Raw genomic sequence first — 19,429 nt, forward strand, 5'->3', positions numbered from 1 at the left:
TCATTTTAAATTTTGAGTAAGGTTGGGGCGCCTAGGTGGCTCAGTTGGTTGAGCATCCGACTTCGGCTCAGGTCATGATCTCGCACTCCGGGAGATCGAGCCCCGCGTCTGGCTCTGTGCAGACAGCTCAGAGCCTGCAGCCTGTTTCCAGTTCTGTGTCTCCCTATCTCTCTGCCCCTCCCTTGCTCATGCTCTGTCTCTCTCACTCTCAAAAATGAGTAAATGTTAAAAAAAAAATTTTTTTTTTAATATTTTGAGTAAGGAAGTATTTCAGTGTATGTAATTTGAGTCAGGCTAGGTTAGCAACTGAGAATTAAATATTAAGAAAATAAAATTTAGGCTTAATTCCACTGATATCTTAGGAGTCAGTGTTATGATTGTATTATAGCCCATCGGGGATTACATTAAATCAATCCAAACGAATTTTTCATGTTTTGTATGTCATGAAAATTCTTCTCAAAATTAATTTACAAGTGAATCCTCACCTTTCATACAAGGAAGACATTGTATCCAGACAAATTTATGTTTTTTAAAAAATGTTTATTTGTTTATTTTGAGAGAGTGAGCAAGCAGTGGAGGGTCAGAGAGAGGGAGCGAATCCCAAACAGGCTCTGTGCCGTCAGCACAGAGCCCGACCTGGGAGTCCGTCCCATGAACCATGAGATTGTGACCTGAACTGAAATCAAGAGTCGGGTGCTTAACTGACTGAGCCACCCGGGGGGGCCACAGACAGATTTATGTTTTTAAACATAGACGGTCATAGCAAAACTTACAAATTAAATACATATGCACATCTGTTCGAATAAATCATTTCCGTGGAGACAGAACATAGGAAAATCGTTTTCTAACTTTTAATTTCTGCACCAGCAATTCAGGGGTTATAATATCTAAGCATTCCACCAAACCACACAGACTTTCTGCTCTTTTTATTCATAAATTTTAAAGCAATATAAGATTTCCTTATAAAATTTTCCCTTGGTGCTCTAAACTTACATCTATGCTGGACTGGCTTCTTCCCACCCCGACCTTTCTCTGGCTGTTTAGTTCAATTTTCAGCCGTGTCTCTCAGCTGTTACTTTTGTCTCGTCCTTGGCGTTCACTGTTGTTCTTCCTATAAGAGTCACTAGATTGGCAGCTTGTCAGAAGACCCATTTGTGATTCCATGTGTTATGCTTCCTAGTGCCCCTGACGGGGAACATTTAGAGAATTCTAAAATGAGGGCTATCTCTTGTTTTGTTGGCTTAAAGTGGAAGTGGTAATTTGGATTTGCTTTGCCTACACTGGTCATGATTGTACATTCAGATAAATGAATTTTAAGGCATAAAAGCTCTGCTTCCATTTCACAGGACGTGTGTTGCCTATGGGGGAAAACATATCTCATGGTCTCTAAGGACTAAACAGAAGGAAAGCTTTCTAATCTTGGAATCAGATTTTTCTGAGGGGATGCATATTCACATCAATTAGAAAGAAAACCATTAGGGAATTATTATGAAGACCATGTAAGCTGATAATACGTATAAAAAATCAAAACAAAGGAAAATTTCAATAATAGTTGTGGATAAGCCCTTAATTTATATCCCTTAACACTTTTCCCATTTCCTCATTAACCTTTTTTCTCTGCCTGTTAGTAATATTTCTGCTCAAATAATTGTGTTCCCTCCTCAGAAGAATGTTCCAATAGATGGAGTGTATAATTACACTGTTAAAAATGGATGTATTACTGGAATTTGGATTGCTGAGGAGGCAGGATGCCACCACAGTGCTATTGTGATGATTTACCATGATTCTAGTATATCTTGAATTGTTTTGCTTCAAATAATTATTAATTTTTTAATGTTTATTTATTTTTGAGAGAGTGTGCGTAAGCATGGGTGGGGGAGGGGCAGAGAAAGAGAGGGAGATACAGAATCTGAAGCAGGCTCCAGGCTCTAAGCTGTCAGCACAGAACCCGACACTGGGCTTGAACCCATGAGTGGTGAGATCATGACCTGAGCTAAAGTCAGACACTTAACTGACTGAACCACCCAGGCATCCCTCAATAATGATTTCTTACACATCTTTTATTTTTTTCTTTCACCTCAAGATCTAAGTAAATGAAGTTAAGGCCCTTCTCACAAGTGCAACAGAAATATATAGATAGCAGATATAAATACCATCTATTGATCTGCGTCTATAGAATTTTCTTTTAAGGAAACCATAGTGCTCTACGCAACATAATCTGAAGGAGAAGGACTCAGTAGTGAAAGAAACAAGGTGAAGATATCTCGAAATCATACAGGTCAATTTTAGTTGTACTTCAGAAAGTACATCTTTTGCTAGTTAAGCTAATGGGAATCCTTTAATTTAAAAGAAGTGGCATGAACAGATAACTCAAGGCAGTATTAGAGAAGTCACAGAGATGAACAAGGCTATGAGAGAAGTAGTCATCCCTGGCAGGGAGATTATCTGAAGACAAGAGATTCTGATCTATTTGGATAGAAGTTGTATTACTTTAGATTTTTGGTGAGGGTAGGGGGCAACAAAGCAGATTTTCACCAGCTAAGGCAAAAATAACTTACTGAAAGTACACTGGGGTATTTCTCAAAGAAGAGTTAAACAGTCTACTCTAGGGATAGTAATACAGTTTGTCTATGGACCAGAAATATTAGATCCTCTGCTTGCCTCCTGTTTCTGTAAACCATCTTTCCCATGGAGAACATGCCTGCCTGGTATCCCCAAGGTGTACATTTATGGTTTCAAGCATTAGGGACCAAGTCTCCATTTTCTTTCCTCCCTAAGACCCAAATTCCTGCGAATGGGACTTCCTGGCCTTTAGGAATGAGGTGTCCAACTTGGACCACAGGTGATTAACTGTGGCCAGAAGGAAGAGTCATGTTGCAATAGGACTGCCCTGCTGTGACTGCACTATGGTGCAAGGGGGGACAAAAGAGGGAGGAGCAGTTTCTAGAATAAGCATTAGGGCCTAGGCGATGACCACAGAGTTCTCCACTGCAGAAATATATCTCTAAATCGTTTGATTCATGTGATTTAATTTGAAGAGATGATTTGATGTTTGGGCATAAAAATCCCACAAAGCTACCATCATATTCTGGTAAGATGGCAGTACCTGAAGGTTTACCAAGGTTTATTTTAACTTCTTAGATTTAAAAAGAGTAGTTTATTAATATTAATTTTATAAATTTTCTCTAATGAATTATTCATTTCGAATTGCAGCTGGAAGGCATTGATAAATCTAATGCAGTTCCCTCATTCTACAGAGGAGAAATCTAAGAGGATAAATAACTTGACCAAGGTCACATGGTAAATAAATGAAAATATCTGGGCTGGAATCCAAATGTTACTTCTTATCCAGTGCGGATATCTTGATCTTATTATTTGCTTAGAAATGGTTTTTATTTTGCTAAAAATATTTAAGGATGATGTCTTCTTATTTGTACAATCTCTGAATAAAAGTGTATATATAAATTCTGGATCTTTCTGTGTCCAGTGGCAGCAAGACTTAACAGCAGCTTAGAACTTTAGCTCAGAAATTGAAAACTGTCAGTTCTACATAGTGCTGTCTCCTGAGTCAAAGGCCACTTCTGCACAGAGGTGCCTTGCAAATAGGTCTGCAGGAAAAGCCAGGATTTAGGAAGCAGTTTTGGATTTCATTAGCTCCAAGATGGCACTGTAATGCTAGATCATGGTATGTGACAATGTAATGTGGCCACGATGGTCTGACCAGTCAGGATTTCAAAGCAGCAGTGCCAGTTAGGGCTCTACGTGTAGGGGACAGACAATAAATGCATAAACATATAAACAAGATAATTCCAGATAGCAGTAACTGCCATGAAGAGACTACAGTGAGAAATGTGACAGAGAGGTGGGAGGCTACTGAAGACTGGGGAATCAAAGACATTCTCTCTGAATTAATGAATGATTCAATCAAAGGGAAATTATCAAAATAAAAGCCACATATCAATAATTTCAATATTAAAACCATACAGTCACAGCAATAAAAGCCCCAAATGATATTTGATAAAATTCAATATTCAGACTTAAACACCTTAAAAGTGAGATGTAGGCTTGCTCTTTCTTGACATTAAAAAGGAAAAATTAAGAATTTTATATTGGGGCCCTTGGGTGGCTCAGTCGGTTAAGCAGCTGACTCTTGATTTTGGCTCAGGTCATGATCTCATGGTTTGTGAGACTGAGTACCACATCCGGTTTTCACTGACAGCATGGAGCCTGCTTGGGATTCTCTCTCTCTCCCTCTCTCTCTGTCCCTCTCCTGCTCATGCTCTCTCTCTCACTCAAAATAAATAAACATTAAAAAAAGAATTTAATATTGAGTCAATTTTATAATGTAGAGCAAATCTAGCAATATTTTCCTTTAAGAAATTGTCTTCAGTATTTGCCAATATAATGTTAAAAAATTTATTTTATCATATATATATATCATATATATGATATATATGTATATGATATATATGTATATGATATATATATAAGATATATATAGATATAGATATATATCTATATATATCTTATATAGATATATCTATCTATATCTATATATATATCTATATATCTATATATCTATATATCTATACATATATAGATATATAGATATATAGATATATAGATATATAGATATATATGATAATGTCTGTGCCAAATGTGGGACTCAAACTCATGACCCAAAGATCAAGAGTCATCTGCTCTCCCAACTGAGCCAGCCAGGAGCCCCTCAAAGTTTTTTTTTTTTAAGTTTATTTATTTGTTTTGAGAGAGAGAGACAGAGAGAGGGTGAGTGGGGGAGTGGCAGAGAGAGAGGGAGAGAGAGAGAAAATCCCAGGCAGGCACCGCACTGTCAGTGCAGAGCCTGATGTGGGGCTTGAACTCACGAACCATGAGATCATGAGCAGAGTCAAAGTCAGATGCTTAACCAACTAACTACCCAGGTACCACAAAATTATTTTTATTATGGAAGGATCTCCAAAAGAAATGAAAACTAAATATAGGTGGGGTGGGGGAGGAGAAATAGACAGAAATGTTATTTGAAGAAATAAAAGATCCAAATTAAGCCATTCTCACCCTCCTCAGAACTGTTTGAAATGTCTAAAGCATTTAATGAGATGGGAAAACACAAGATAAATCTATAAACACACATATCTTTCCTAAAAATCAGTAAAAACCAACCAGAAAAGATAACTAAAAAGATCTTATTGACAATGTCAGTAAATTATAAAATATATGGATATTAATGTGGAAAATGTAAGACACATAAAATAAATTATAAAAAAAACTTTAATAAAAGAATTCAAAAAACCAAATGAATACAGAGACATACCATGACTGTGGATAGTAGAGGTGGCACTTCCCAAATAAATATATAAATTTAACATATTCCCATTAAAAACTAAAGAATATTTTAGAGAGTTCAATAAAATGACTCCAGAACTGCTTTGGCAAAACAAATGAACAGAATTATCAAATATAGTTGACCCTTGAACAACACAGGTTTGAACTGGGTGGGTCCACTTACACATGGATTTTTAAAAATCAATACAGTACATATATTGTACCCCTAAAACTAATATTACACTGTATGTTAACTAAGTGGAATTTAAGTAAAAACTTAAAAAAATTAAGTGCAGTACAGTGCTATAACTGTATTTTCTCTTCCTTATGATTTTCTTAACATTTTCTCTTCTCTAGCTTACTTTATTGTGAGAATACAGTATATAATACATACAACATACAAAATACATGTTAATTGAGTGTTTATGTTATGGGTAAGGCTTCCAGTCAACAGTAGACTACTAGTAGTTAAGTTTCTGGGAAGCCAAAGTGACATGTGGATTTTCAACTGTGCAGGGGTTCAATGCCCCTAATCCCTACATTGGTCAAAGGTCAACTATATTACCTTCTCTCTCTATAAAAAAAAGAACAATGAGGAGGAACAATATTTGGTAGATATTAGAATTTTAAAGGAAATGAATGGAAATGATACGATAAGAGTTCATAAATGAAATGAAGGGTAACCAAAAGGAATGGAAAACCTAGCTTATATATATGCTTAATACATAAACCCAGTCTTCTCAAATGATGGAGAAAAGAGATGATTTAAGAACTCATAAGAATAATAGATATTAATACGAAGAAAAATCAACTTAGGCCTTCACCTCAAACTGCATTTTTATCCCTTCCTCAAGAGGCTGCCTATCAGGATTTTACCATTTTTGAAAGCTGGCATTATTGAAAAGTTTCCAGTTTTTTTCTTGTAGAGATGCAGTCATCTATTCATTTTTGGGGAAGACTTTCTTAGTTTTGAGAAAAGCATCAGAATAAACCCTTTTAATTACATAAATGTAGAACAAGGACATGATTGTTGCTTTTGGAGGAGACGGAAGTCTCCAGTAAGCTGAAAGGTTTAATTTTGAAGCATAAATTGTTTGTATTGACTGGTGTATGTCCTTTTGAAACCAAGGGGGAAAAATATGTCCCTGTGTCTTAGGCTGTTCACGTTGCTATAACCAAACACCAGACCAGGTAGCTATAAACAAGACAAATTTATTTCTTACAGTTTTGGAGGTTGGAAGTCCAAGATCAGGGTGTCAGCCTGTCTGATGAGGGCCCTCTTCCTGGTGGCAGACTTCCCATTGTATATTCACATGGTGGAAAGGCCCAGGAGTATCTCTGGAGCCTCTTTTATAAGGTACTAATCCCATTCATGAGGGCTCCACCTTTTTTTTTTTTTTTTTTAATTTTTATCTAATGTTTTTTTTACTTCACTTCTGAGAGACAGAGACAGAGCATGGGCGTGGGGGGGGGGGTGGTGGCAGGGAAGGAGAGAGAGAGGGAGACACAGAATCCGAAACAGGCTCCAGGCTCTGAGCTGTCAGCACAGAGCCTGATGTGGGGCTTGAACCCACGGACTGTGAGATCATGACCTGAGCTGAAGTCGGACGCTTAACTGACTAAGCCACCCAGGCACCTCAATGAGGGCTCCACCTTTTAATTTATGTACTTTCCCAAAGGTCCCACCTGCTCCATACCATCACATTGGGTGTTAGGATTCAAATACGTTAGGTTCAAATATGAATTTTGGTGGGGAGGAATGCAAATATTCAAACAATAGCACCTTAGAATGTGGATTTAGGCTGACCTGTCCTTGCAAGTACTTTTTTTTTTTTTTGATAGCTAGATAGCTAGTTTGCATGCGTGCGTGTGTGTGTGTGTGTGTGTGTGTGTGTGTGTGTGTGTTTTGGCTAACTGATTGCTTATAGGAGACTGTGATACTGGACCTTTGGGTAGGCCTGATCTTTTTATATTAGAGATAAAAAGTGTGAAAGGGAATCAGCAAGATTGAACTTGGTACGGTAACACTTGGGTTGGACCATTGGTGCCTTTCACATAGTGTTATTTAAGATGGAAAAACTCCGATCTGGGAAACACACTGCTGACCTTTATCACTGCCTTGTGTGATCCATGGGAACCAGATTACAGTCTGAATGAATGGGTGTTTCCACTGTCAATTGTATAATTTATTTTACTCACTGAATCTTCACAAGCATCATATGAAGCAGGGCATGGATTTTGAGAGGAGACATCTCTCTGTGAATATCTCTGGCTCTGTCTCTCTTTTTCCTGTATATGCAAGTACACACTCACCCACATGCATACAACGATGAACATGTACTCAGTCACACTCCCATTGCCGCTATATGGGTTGTTAGGGCCAGTATTCCAGTGCGTGGAGATGCCTGGAGATTTTCTGTTGTGGGTGGAGGCAAGCTGGCCACTGCCGTACTGGGTGTTCTGAAAGTAATACATCCTAGAAGTGGTTGTAACCTATACCGTATTGTTGCTGTTACTGCGTCCCTGAATCTACAGTACATTTTTGCTAACTGTTTTACTCTTGTCTTAACTGTGCTTTGGTGAATTGAGGGAGAAATCAGTGCCAGTCCTGGGAGAGACACTGGCTGGGGACAATGGCATTCTGGAGAACCTGGTCATCAGATGGTTGGACCCTCTGGACTCCAAGAGGAAGGAAACGTGATCTTATTAAGCGATCCTAGTTTTGTGTGGTCTGTGAACTTGCCCCTTCACTTATTCATACATTCCACAAGTATTTTTCAGTTGTTCACCCTGTGCTGGGACTGGGCTAGGCATATAGATACAATGATGACTAAATGAGTCTCTACCTTTTAGGAGAAAACTCCAGGAAGTTAAACAATAACAAGTCAAAGTGTAAGAAAATAAGAAAAATAGGAGAGGAAACAGAAATGAAAAAAATAGAAGATAGATCTATGTGACTATAGAAACATTTCAAATCTCTATAAGATGAAAATTAATAAAGGAAGCTAAAGAGGAAAACAAACTAAGAGAGTTGTGCTAAATATGACAGATAAGCTAATAACATTTTAAATATGTCAGTCTTTAGTCAAAGCTAAAGTATAACACCAAATCCCTAAGAGCAAAAAGGACACTAGGAGTATTCAAACAAGGGAAAACTTAAAAAATACCTTCAGTAATGGGGCGCCTGGGTGGCTCAGTCGGTTAAGCACCAACTTCGGCTCAGGTCATGATCTCGTGGTTCGTGAGTTCGAGCCCTGCATCAGGCTCTGTGCTGACAGCTCAGAGCCCAGAGCCTGCTTCGGATTCTGTCTCCCTCTCTCTCTGCTCCTTTCCTACTTGTGCTCTGTCTCTCTCTGTCTCTCAAAAATAAACACCAAGAAATTTTTTTTTAATAAAAAAACAACAACAATAAGGTACTATCTCACATTTAATGAACTTAAAAGTATAAGGAAAATCATAAAACTATGAAAAGGCTGTAGAAAAATAAAAAGAAGTTATGTCGGCCTAAATCGATGGAATAACAGGAATTCTTAAAAAGTGACTTAGCATGAAATATTAAGAGCATAAAAATATAAATGCCTTTACAACTTCAGATTCATCCCAAGACAAAATGTCACCATTGGTAGTTATTACCACCTAGAATGTTATTTTGTGCCAGGGACGTTTCTAAGTGTTTCATATGTATTAACTCATTTAGTCTTCACAGTAGCCATATAAAGTACATACTTTGATTATTCGTCATTTTAGAGATGAGGAAACTGAAGGATGCCCCAGGTTAAAAAAAATTTGCTTAGGATCACATGGCTGGCTAATGGCAGAGTTGAGATTTGAAGCTCCAGGGTTTGGACTCATCATCAGGGCAACATGATGCTTCAATGGAAGAAAAAAGTTCTATACACAAAGATGCTTGTAGCATTATTATGTATAATATAAAAAAGTTGGGGGAAAATTACCTATTCCACAAGGGAAATGATTAAACACATTACAGTATATTCATTCAATCGATAATTATTCAACCAGAGCTGTGCAGAAGTTTTGTTCTCCCAGGGGGCAATGGAACGAGCCACCAACTTCACAAAAGTATTACTTGTCCTTTTGCAAACCTTCTCACTGTCCCTATATCTTAGAGCCATTCATAAGGATCAGGAGGCCAAGTCCTAATTGGCCACTCTGTTATTTTCTGCTGCAGAAGCCCATGCCTCCACATATTATGTCATTAGAGGGACTAAGTGTGGCTGGAGTGAAAGTCCTTCAGGAGTATAAATTACCATCTGCCCTGGATACTTAAGCTACATTTAATGAATTCATACATTTCTTTGACCTCCTATTCGCACCCTTGTTACCTTACCCAAGTAAAGCACTCTCTTACTATTAATATATTAACATAGTTATCAACATATTTCTTACCTTAAAGGGCTATGAAGATCTAAGTAGGGTTTTGTGTTATAAATGTTAGGAAAAAAATTTCTAAGTAGTAAAAGTAATTTTTATTTACACAGTAACAAAATTGAAACAAGAGAAGAAAAACACATAAATTATTTTAGTGCGGTTCTTCATATTTTTTCCTATTAATTACAAAAATAATAGATCCCATTTGTTAGATGTCTACTCTGTGCCAGGAACTATGCGAAGCTCTCTACATAATTTACTGCTTTTAATCCTCTCAATAGCCACGCAAAGTCGGTGTTATTTATTATCGCCATTTTACAGATGAGAACACAGAAGCTTGCGAAAGTTGAGTAACTTGCCCCAGGTTACCCAATTCATAAATGGAAGAGCCAGGACTTAAAGCCAGATCTGTCTGAAACCAAAGATCAAGATGTTAATCATAGTGATGCTGTCTTTTCTTCCTCTTTTCTAAAAATTTGTGTATTTTTTTTACAAATATATTTCACAAAAAGGAATATTATGTATAATAAGCATTGATGACAGTAGGGAATCGAATTTTGAAATTATGTAAATATGTGCCAATTTAAATCGCAACTCTTTTTCCAGAAGCACCCCCTTTTTTCCCTTCTACTAGCTCAACCACATAAAGTACCCAAACACAGCAGTATTGCTCATACCAAAGACTTCGCTGTCTAACTCTAAGTCTGGCACCTGTTCAACAATGGTAAACTGGACCATTTTTGATATCACAAGTAGATTCCAGTATTTCTCTTACTTTCTCTTCCTTCTTTTATCTCATTTTTTAACTTGAGACTAAGAAAGTTCTTACAAATGTAGGAAAGGCTGATGATCCTGAAGTCATGTAACAAGTCCCCATCACACTGCTTTTAAACCTGTTGCATCAAACAAGTCACTTTGGTAAACACACTTTCATAAGCCAACCACTCTGTCAGTCTCTCACTCCTGAAACTCAGCCAGTCAAGGACAGACTCACTCCAACAGCACACCTCTGAGGGGTACCCAACCAACAAAAGCCTCCCCGGAATAGGCATGTTTCTACAGATGATGGCAACTCACTTACGCCTCTGAGAGTCTACCCATTCCTGACCCTCTTACCTAAGACCGGCAATCTGTTCCGCTTGAATAGACTAACTGGCATCTCTTACCGTAAGAAGCAAATAGTTTAGCCTTTTCATTTCATGTGTTGAGTGATGGTCTCATTGGACATTTTTGGAGGTTTCACCAAGATTGTTTTAAAGACCCTCATTTGGTGGCATTCTGGGGAAGCCTGGATTCCAGCATTCCAGATGCACTCACTGGCATCTTGTGCCAAAATTCTCCTTACTCTTCAGATGTGTTTTCAAGTGAGTCAGTCTCAATAACAATATGATCTCTGGCTAGTTTTATTGAGTTCATATTCCTAAACGGTTTTTGTTAGTCTAGGATTTGTAACCAAATAGCTCTTTGTGTTGGCCTAGATCTTTGGGCTGAGCAATCACACCATTTGGTTTATAGGTAAACTATTCGGTGACTGATTAGACCTACCTCTTCGTACAAGATCCTTAGGCCTTTGTTTTGGAGGTATGCCATTTGAGGAATGTTTTTGCCATTAACCTGTGTATTCCGCTGCCTACCTTGTTTTTGCTGCTGCTCGTCTATATGTACAGATTATTCTTTCATGTGTTTTTGTTTTGTCCTGGCTTGGTTTCTTTCTTTTGAATGTATAATGCAACAGATTGAAACATAAGCCTGAAAAGTTTCTGGCTCAAGGCAGGCCAGTGTTGAAGGCTGATGACTGGAGGTCTGATAGATCAGAAATCCATTTGCGCAAAAAGGTTTGTCAACCATTGTGCAGGGTCCTCCACCAAACCTTCATGAGGGTGCCCGCTTTCTCATTAATTTGTGAAAGAAGCTCACTTTGTTTTGTCCATACTCAAGCCTCAGGGATTGTCAAGTTATTGAGCGGATAGTCCCTTTCTAGTTTCTGCCTGCTTGGGGAACCCAGAGCCCTTCAAAAGCCCCAAAGCGCTAACACATTCTATCCCCTTTAAGAAGTGCTACAACTCTGGAGCACCTGGGTGGCTCCGTCTGTTAAGGGGCCAACTTCAGCTCAGGTCATGATCTCACAGTTCGTGACTTTGAGGCTCACGTCGGGCTCTGTGTTGACAGTTCGGAGCCTGGAGCCTGCTTCGGATTCTGCGTCTCCCTCTCTCTCTGTTCCACCCCTGCTTGCATTCTGTCTCTCTCTCAAAAATAAAGAAAGATTAAAAAAATTTTTTTTAATTAAAAAAAAAAAGAAGTGTTGCAATTCTAACGCTTGTACTTTTCTGAGGAAGTGTCAAAATCTCTACATTACTATCTTTAAGAGAAACACTAAAAATAATAGGAGACAAAATACCAAATAATCAGTAGTCAGTTTCTTTAACTGATATGCAAGGGCCCTCCAAAAATTCTAACTCAAGACAGTTTCTCTCAAAGACTTTTTTAATCTTTTGAAAACTGTTCACTTTGCATTTTGTTTTTTACTCAGCTTTACTTGAACTTCTAAATGAGCAATTCTTTTTTCAGGGTTTTATTTGGGGAACAATGATATTGTAAAATTTCTAGACCAGAAGGTTGAATTTGAATTCTTGTCTAGAGCCAAGTTAGGGGACATACTTAAGGATTTTCCTAAACCTTCACAATACAGGCAGAATTTTGTTACAGATTTTAATATTTTGTTGTATACTTAATTTCCTGTACTGCAGATCTGTTCAGCTAACACTTAGCCTCTCAGATAGGAAAAATCCTTAAGGGGATTTAAATTTAAGGATTTAAATTTAAGGATTTAAGCAGAAAGAAAGGAAAGAAAAGATTTAAAGCACTCAGTTACGTAACGTCTTAAAAACTTGACTTAAGGCAAGATAAGACAATTTCAGAGACAATTATTTTAAGAGAAAGATTGTGAAAAGGTTCAAATTGTAAATAAAACAAGGATGAAAAATAGACTTTAGTAAATATTCTAGAAGCTGGAGTAAAACCACAGCTAAAGTGGAGATGTGTCTTCTCTTGTAAATGGGATCAAATCTGAAAAAGAAAATTTGATGATAAAAAAGAAATTGAAATGTAAAATTTTCAAGTTAGAATATATTCAGTGTGTGGCTGGATATTTCCAGAGCCTTTGGAGGTACAGAAGCTGAAACTCAAAAGACTGTTTGTCTCTCTAGTTAAAAAAAGTAACTAAAAAATTCTGTCCTCTGAAAATTGGGAGCCTATGGATAAGGATACCTGTGGATATTTAAATAGAGTGATAATTGAAAGAATTGATGTTCCATGCTGGCTAAGAAACAGGAGGACAATTATCCGCGCGTGTCCCTTAATGCTGCTATGAGTGTGACATTAAGCTCCGACACCCCCCTTTTCTCCTTCTCAACTTTCGGGGGAGCAAATGTGGCTTCCCTGTTGCTATGGGAGTCACTAACTCTACTATTAATCTCTTTACTATAGAACATCAGATCCCTCAGAGCAAAATTTTAAAGGTGTTTAAAAACTGAGAAAGACTTTCAGTAAGAAGAAAGAGCGAAATTTCATCTTACAGTAAAAATGACCGGTCGTGCCAGATGGTAGAAGAAGATAACAAAAGACAAATTTGAAGGTATATGGTACATCGAGAAAGGTTTCAGGAAAAATAAGACTTTTTTTGCCTCGATTTCATGGAAGCACTAAAATAATGAAAATTTCTAAAAATCCGAAGTCATTTCCCAGGTCCCAACGTGTAGCGGACACTTTGAAATCATTATCGGGACATTCCTTTCCTCCCCGTGAAACAATTCCTGCAAATTTCATGGCTAGGGATTCACTTTGCAAGTGGAACTGCCTACGTAAAATGTACTGCGAAAAGATAACGTTTTTCAAATCTCGGAAATTTTCTCACATCCAATAAAATTATAGCTTACGTGGCTAATAATATATCTATATTATGTATGATTCAAGAAATCACTGAAGAAATAACTATGGTCCAGAATGCCAATGGGCAAAAGATTCCATGAACACAGGCAGAGTAATTAGAACAGAGTCCTTAAAAGTCTTCCCGGATTATATAAACTCGTCGTTTTTTGGTACAAACATGAGAAAGTTAGGCCATGATCTAAAGGTCTTAACTCACCCACATGGCACACGGTGAAGACCTATTGCCTATGAAAGCTGATCCCTTAATTCAGTAGCCAAAGCTTAGCTTAGTTGCCTCAGAACAATTATGGGCCTTAACTAAATACGTTAAAACATCTTCAGATCTTGTACCGTGATAACCTGGATATGTCATACTATATATAGTAAGTCCTTATCGCTAATGAAAAACACTCAGCATTTTTATGCTAGTCAATTCACTAATTATAAGATGTGAATGCTTTTTTCTCCTATTATCAGCCACCAGTGGAATACTCTTATTTCAGCAACTCTATTACTGTTATCCAATAGAGGATAATTAATTTCATGCTTAGAATAGAATATTTGAACCCTCCACTACTAACTGCTCCCTTAGTATTCTTCGTTGCTCTAATAGTAAATGCTGACACTATTGTTTGTTGATGGGTCTAAAAAAGAAAGCCAGCAAACAGACCAATGGACTAGAACGGACACCTCAGAAACAAACTTTCAGGTATATGGTCAAACGATACTCAACTACGTTGCTAACACTACTTAATAGGGGAAGTACAGCCTCTTCAGCAAATGGTGTTGGGAAAACTGACTACCCATATTGCAAAAGAATGAAGCCTAATGCCACATACAGAAATTAACACAAAATGAGTTGATGATTTTACTGTAAGAGCTAAAACCATAAAACTCTTAGAAGAAAACACAGGGAAGAAACCTTATGACATTGGATTCGGCAATAGTTTCTCAGATATGATGCAAAAAAAAAAAAAAAAAAAACACAGGCAACGAAAGAAAAAATAGACAAATGAGTAACAAAAAACCTAAAAACTTCTATGAATCAAAGAGCACAGAGTAAAAAGGTAGAAAAGTTTTGCAAGTTGTATACCTGATAAGGAGCTAATATCCAGAATATGTAAAGAACTCCAATTCAACAACAAAAAATCAAATAACCTCGTGAAAAGACGGGCAGTTGGTTAAGTGTTTGACTCTTAATTTCAGCTCAGGTCATGATCTCACAGTTGTGGGAATGATCCCTAGGTCGGGCTCCACACTGAGTGTGGGGTCTGCTTGGGACTCTCTCTCTCCCTCTCCCTCTGCCCCTCCCCGCTTCTCTCAAAATACATTAATAAATTTAAAAAAATTGGAAAGGACTCGGACATTTCTCCAAAGATGATACACAAATGGCCAACAAGCACATGAAATAATTTTACAATCAGCACAGAGCAATGCAAATCAAAACCACAACATGATATTACCTTTCATCCATTATGATAATATATATGATACTAAATATATATAATTTATATAAATATGTAATGACAAGTGTTGGTGAGAAGGTAGAGAAATTGAAACTTGCGTATTGTTGGTGGACTGTAAAATGGCACAAGTGCTAAGGAAAATAATATAAAGATTTCCCAAAAAATTAAAAATAGAATTACCATATGATCCCGTAGTTTCACTCCTGGGTATATATCCAAAAGAATCGCAGGCGGGATCTCACAGAGATAGTTGTATCTTCATTTCCATAGCAGCAGTATTCACAATAGCCAAAAAGTAGAAGCAACCCAGGGGTCCGCTGAGGGATGAACGAATAAACAAAATGCAGTGTGTACATACAATGGAATATTATTCGGCCTTAAAAAAGAAGTACATACAATGGAATATTATTCAGCATGCTACCACACGCTACAACATGGATGAGCTTTGCGGATCTACACTAAATGACATAGGCCAGTCACAAAAAGACAAATACGGTATGATTTCACGTATGATTCAAATTTATACAGAAAGTAGCATGGTGTTTATTAGAGGCTGTGGGGAGAGGGGTGTGGGGAATTGTTCAATGGGACAGAGTTTCAGATTTGCAACACGAGAAAGTTCTAAAGATCTGTTTCACAACAATGTGGATGTACTTAACACCACTGAACTATATATTTAAAAATGGTTAAGATGATAAAGTCTAGGTTATGCATTTATTACCACAAAGAATAAGTAGATCATGCTGTCTTATAAAATCCCATTCCTTACCAATTGTTCAAATTGTGCAAATGACTAAACTGTGGTCTTTTCTAAGGCATTTCAAACGACTAAAATAAAGTAACATATAACTTAATAGCTGGTATTCTTTTTGGTGCGACTGGGTGGCTCATTCGGTTGAGCGTCCAACTTTGGCTCAGGTCATGATCTTGCTGTCCATGAGTTCGAGCCCATGTCAGGCTCTGTGCCGACAGATCAGAGCCTGGAGCCTGCTTCGGATTCTGTGTCTCCCTCTCTCTGCCCCTCCCCTGCTCATGCTCTGTCTCTCTCTTTCTCTCAGAAATAAAATAAAACATTTAAAAATAAAATAAAATAAATTTAAAAAAATGAAAAAAATTGCTATAAACAAGAGATTTTAAGATCTTAGTTACTTTTTTTAAAAAAGCAAATAAACAATAAATACATTAATTACGAGATGGCTTCTTGATATCTGAAATAACTGCTGTGATAAAAGTCGAGACTCACAGTAAAAGAAGTACTCTAGAAGCTAGTACAGCATGCCATAGATCTTTAAAAATACTACTGAAATATTTTAGCAAAATAGCACACTATTGTGCTTTGGGAAAGTTCAAGAATTCCATGATGGATACACAAAACCTGGATCCTGAAATTCTTTTAACATTGATTTTTGAGAGAGCGAGACAGAGCATGAATGGGGAAGGGGCAGAGACAGGCGGGGACACAGAATCCAAAGCAGGCTCCAGGCTCTGAGCTGTCAGCACGAGCCTGATGCAGAGCTTGAACTCATGGTCTGTGAGATCATGACCTGAGCTGAAGTCTGATGCTTAACTGACTGAGCCAGCCAGGTGCCCCTGGATCCTGAAATTCTTTTTTTTTTTTTTTTTTTTTAATTTTTTTTATTTATTTTTGGGACAGAGAGAGACAGAGCATGAACGGGGAAGGGTCAGAGAGAGAGGGAGACACAGAATCGGAAGCAGGCTCCAGGCTCCGAGCCATCAGCCCAGAGCCTGACGTGGGGCTCGAACTCACGGACCGTGAGATCGTGACCTGGCTGAAGTCGGACGCTTAACCGACTGCGCCACCCAGGCGCCCCTGGATCCTGAAATTCTTAAAAGGAACACTAGGAATGATCTGTTATGGGATCCATGAAAATAAGACCTGGCAAAAACTTGACCAGTAATGATACTCTTTGCATATAATACATAACTGAAAGAAAATGTCCTTGCACCAGGGAAATTACAAAATGCAAATAATAATGGTTTATCACACAATAGTTAGAGACCATATATTTGCAGCTCCATCAAAACTGAAGTGTCTCATGTACAGCTTTTTGCTCTTTTCCTGTAAAGGAATCAGGCTTTTCAATACCAATCTGGGACCAAGGTGAATTATTCTGTTGAATTATGAGTAGTCTCCAAGATAGATTCTAATGATTCTTGCCTTTTGGTATTCATGCCCTTTTGCACAGCACCTCTCCACATTTTATCAGCATAGATCTGTGTGGCCAATAGAATGTAGTAATAGGGTATGTCATTTCCAAGTTTAGGTTAAAAACGACACTGTGCTTTCTGCCTTACCCTCATATCGTTCACTCTAGGGGAAGTTAGCTGCTATGTTGTGTGCAACCCTATGGAGAGGTCCACGTGGCAAGGAACTCAGACATCCTCCCAACAGCCAGTGAGAGACTGAAGCGTCCAGTCAACAACTGTGTGAATGAGCCCTCTGGGGAGCAGACGCTACCCCCCGCCCCCATTCAAGACTTCAGAGACCTGCAGCCTTGGCTGACATCATGACTGCAACCTCAAGAGAAATACTGAACCAGAGCCACCTGGCTAAGCTGCTCCCAGATTCTTGTCCCTCAGAACCCATGTGAGATACTCAGTATTCTTGTTTTCAACCTACCTGGGTTTGAGATAATTTTTTACGGACAACAGATAATAAAATTCCCTAACATCCTAAATGGACTAGATCTCCTTTCAGAGAGCACAAAATTATACAGCTTTTATGGGAAAGAGAACCCTTCTGGATAACGATCCTACCCATAGTAGTTAAACTAGGAGAGGCATTCATCAAAAATCTGTACCATTGCTTTGGCTGACACTGTAAACAATGCAGCTTAAACGCTGGTGTACAACAGATCAGTTATAATTCCTTAAGCCAAGTAGTTATAGATAAAATGGCCTTGGATTTATTTATTTATTTATTTTTATTTTTGCCAATCGGAGGATTCTGAACCATTGCTAACACTATGTATTATACCTACACATTACAAGTGAATTGGGATAATCTATACGTAAGCTAAAAGAAAAGGCGACTTAGCTATAAAAAGAGACTCACAGAACCTTTGAGACTTGTTTCATTACCAGGTCTGGGAGGTTTGGGGTCAGGGTTCTAAAATATCTTCTACTTCCTTGCATTATACTTACTTATCTTACTGTTGCTCAATGCGTGCTTCCCAGTCTTAAGTGCTTTTGTGCAGCCACTGTCCTGATGGATGAGTCAACAATGATTTAAAGATAGAAACAAAACAAAACAGACATAAGCACACAAAAAACAAGCCCAGAAAGAATCAGGCCAATAGACTTGTAAACTCGATGAAACCTCCCTTCAAGGAAAATCAACAGTGGTAAAGATCTGCACAACCCTTGAAGGTCTCTCCTGCAGCTTTTAAAAAAAAAAAAGATTTTTTTTTAACTCTTACTCATTTTTGAGAGAGCATGAGCAGCGGAGGGGCAGAAAGCGAGGGAGACACGGAATCCGAATCCGAGGCAGGCTCCAGGCTCTGAGCTGTCAGCACCAGACCCCGGCGCGCGGCTCAAACCCACAAACCATGATATCATCACCTGAGCCGAAGTCTTGACACTTAACTCACTGAGCCACCCGGGTGCCCCCCTTCCTGCAGCTTTGATTGGATAAGGACCAAAAGAAAAAAATGGAAATAAAGAAGTTCCCATGAACTTAGAAAAAGCCTGATTTTTGCTGTAGCAAAGGCAACAAATAGCCATGAGAACCAATTTTAAACCCTTTCAATTGATCAAGATTACTGCCTCAGTAAGCCCCTCGTGTAAGTTAGCCAATCAGGGGCAGATTCGCTCCAATAAACGCCTCTCTGAGGGCCGACTAATCAACCACAGTCTCACCTGAGTAACCATGGGCTACAGATGATGTCAATCCACTTACACCTCTGAAAGTCTGTCAATTCCTGGCACTCCATGCTTTCCCCACACAAAGAAGACCTTTTATAAGGTCAGCAGTTTGCTCTGCTTGGAAAGACTGTGCCTGACTAGCACAGCTCCCCTTGCTATAGTAATCAATAAATCAAGCTTTGCAACTTTTTATTTCAGACATTGAATGGTGGTCTCATCACTGTTTGACAAACTTTCCTGATTCTTTTTATCATTTTTTAAGCTTCTTCCCATTTAATAGTCCTAATAGTGACAGCAATGATGATGATGACAACAACAATGACAAGTTTAACCCCCACTCACCATGTACCATGCACTGTGCTAAGGGTTTTATGTACATTATCGTCAGCGTTGAGACCTGCCAGGGACATTTGGCTACC

This window comes from Panthera onca, chromosome A1 (genome assembly GCF_046562875.1).
Source record: "Panthera onca isolate mPanOnc1 chromosome A1, mPanOnc1 haplotype 2, whole genome shotgun sequence".
NCBI classification, from domain to species: Eukaryota; Metazoa; Chordata; class Mammalia; order Carnivora; family Felidae; genus Panthera; species Panthera onca.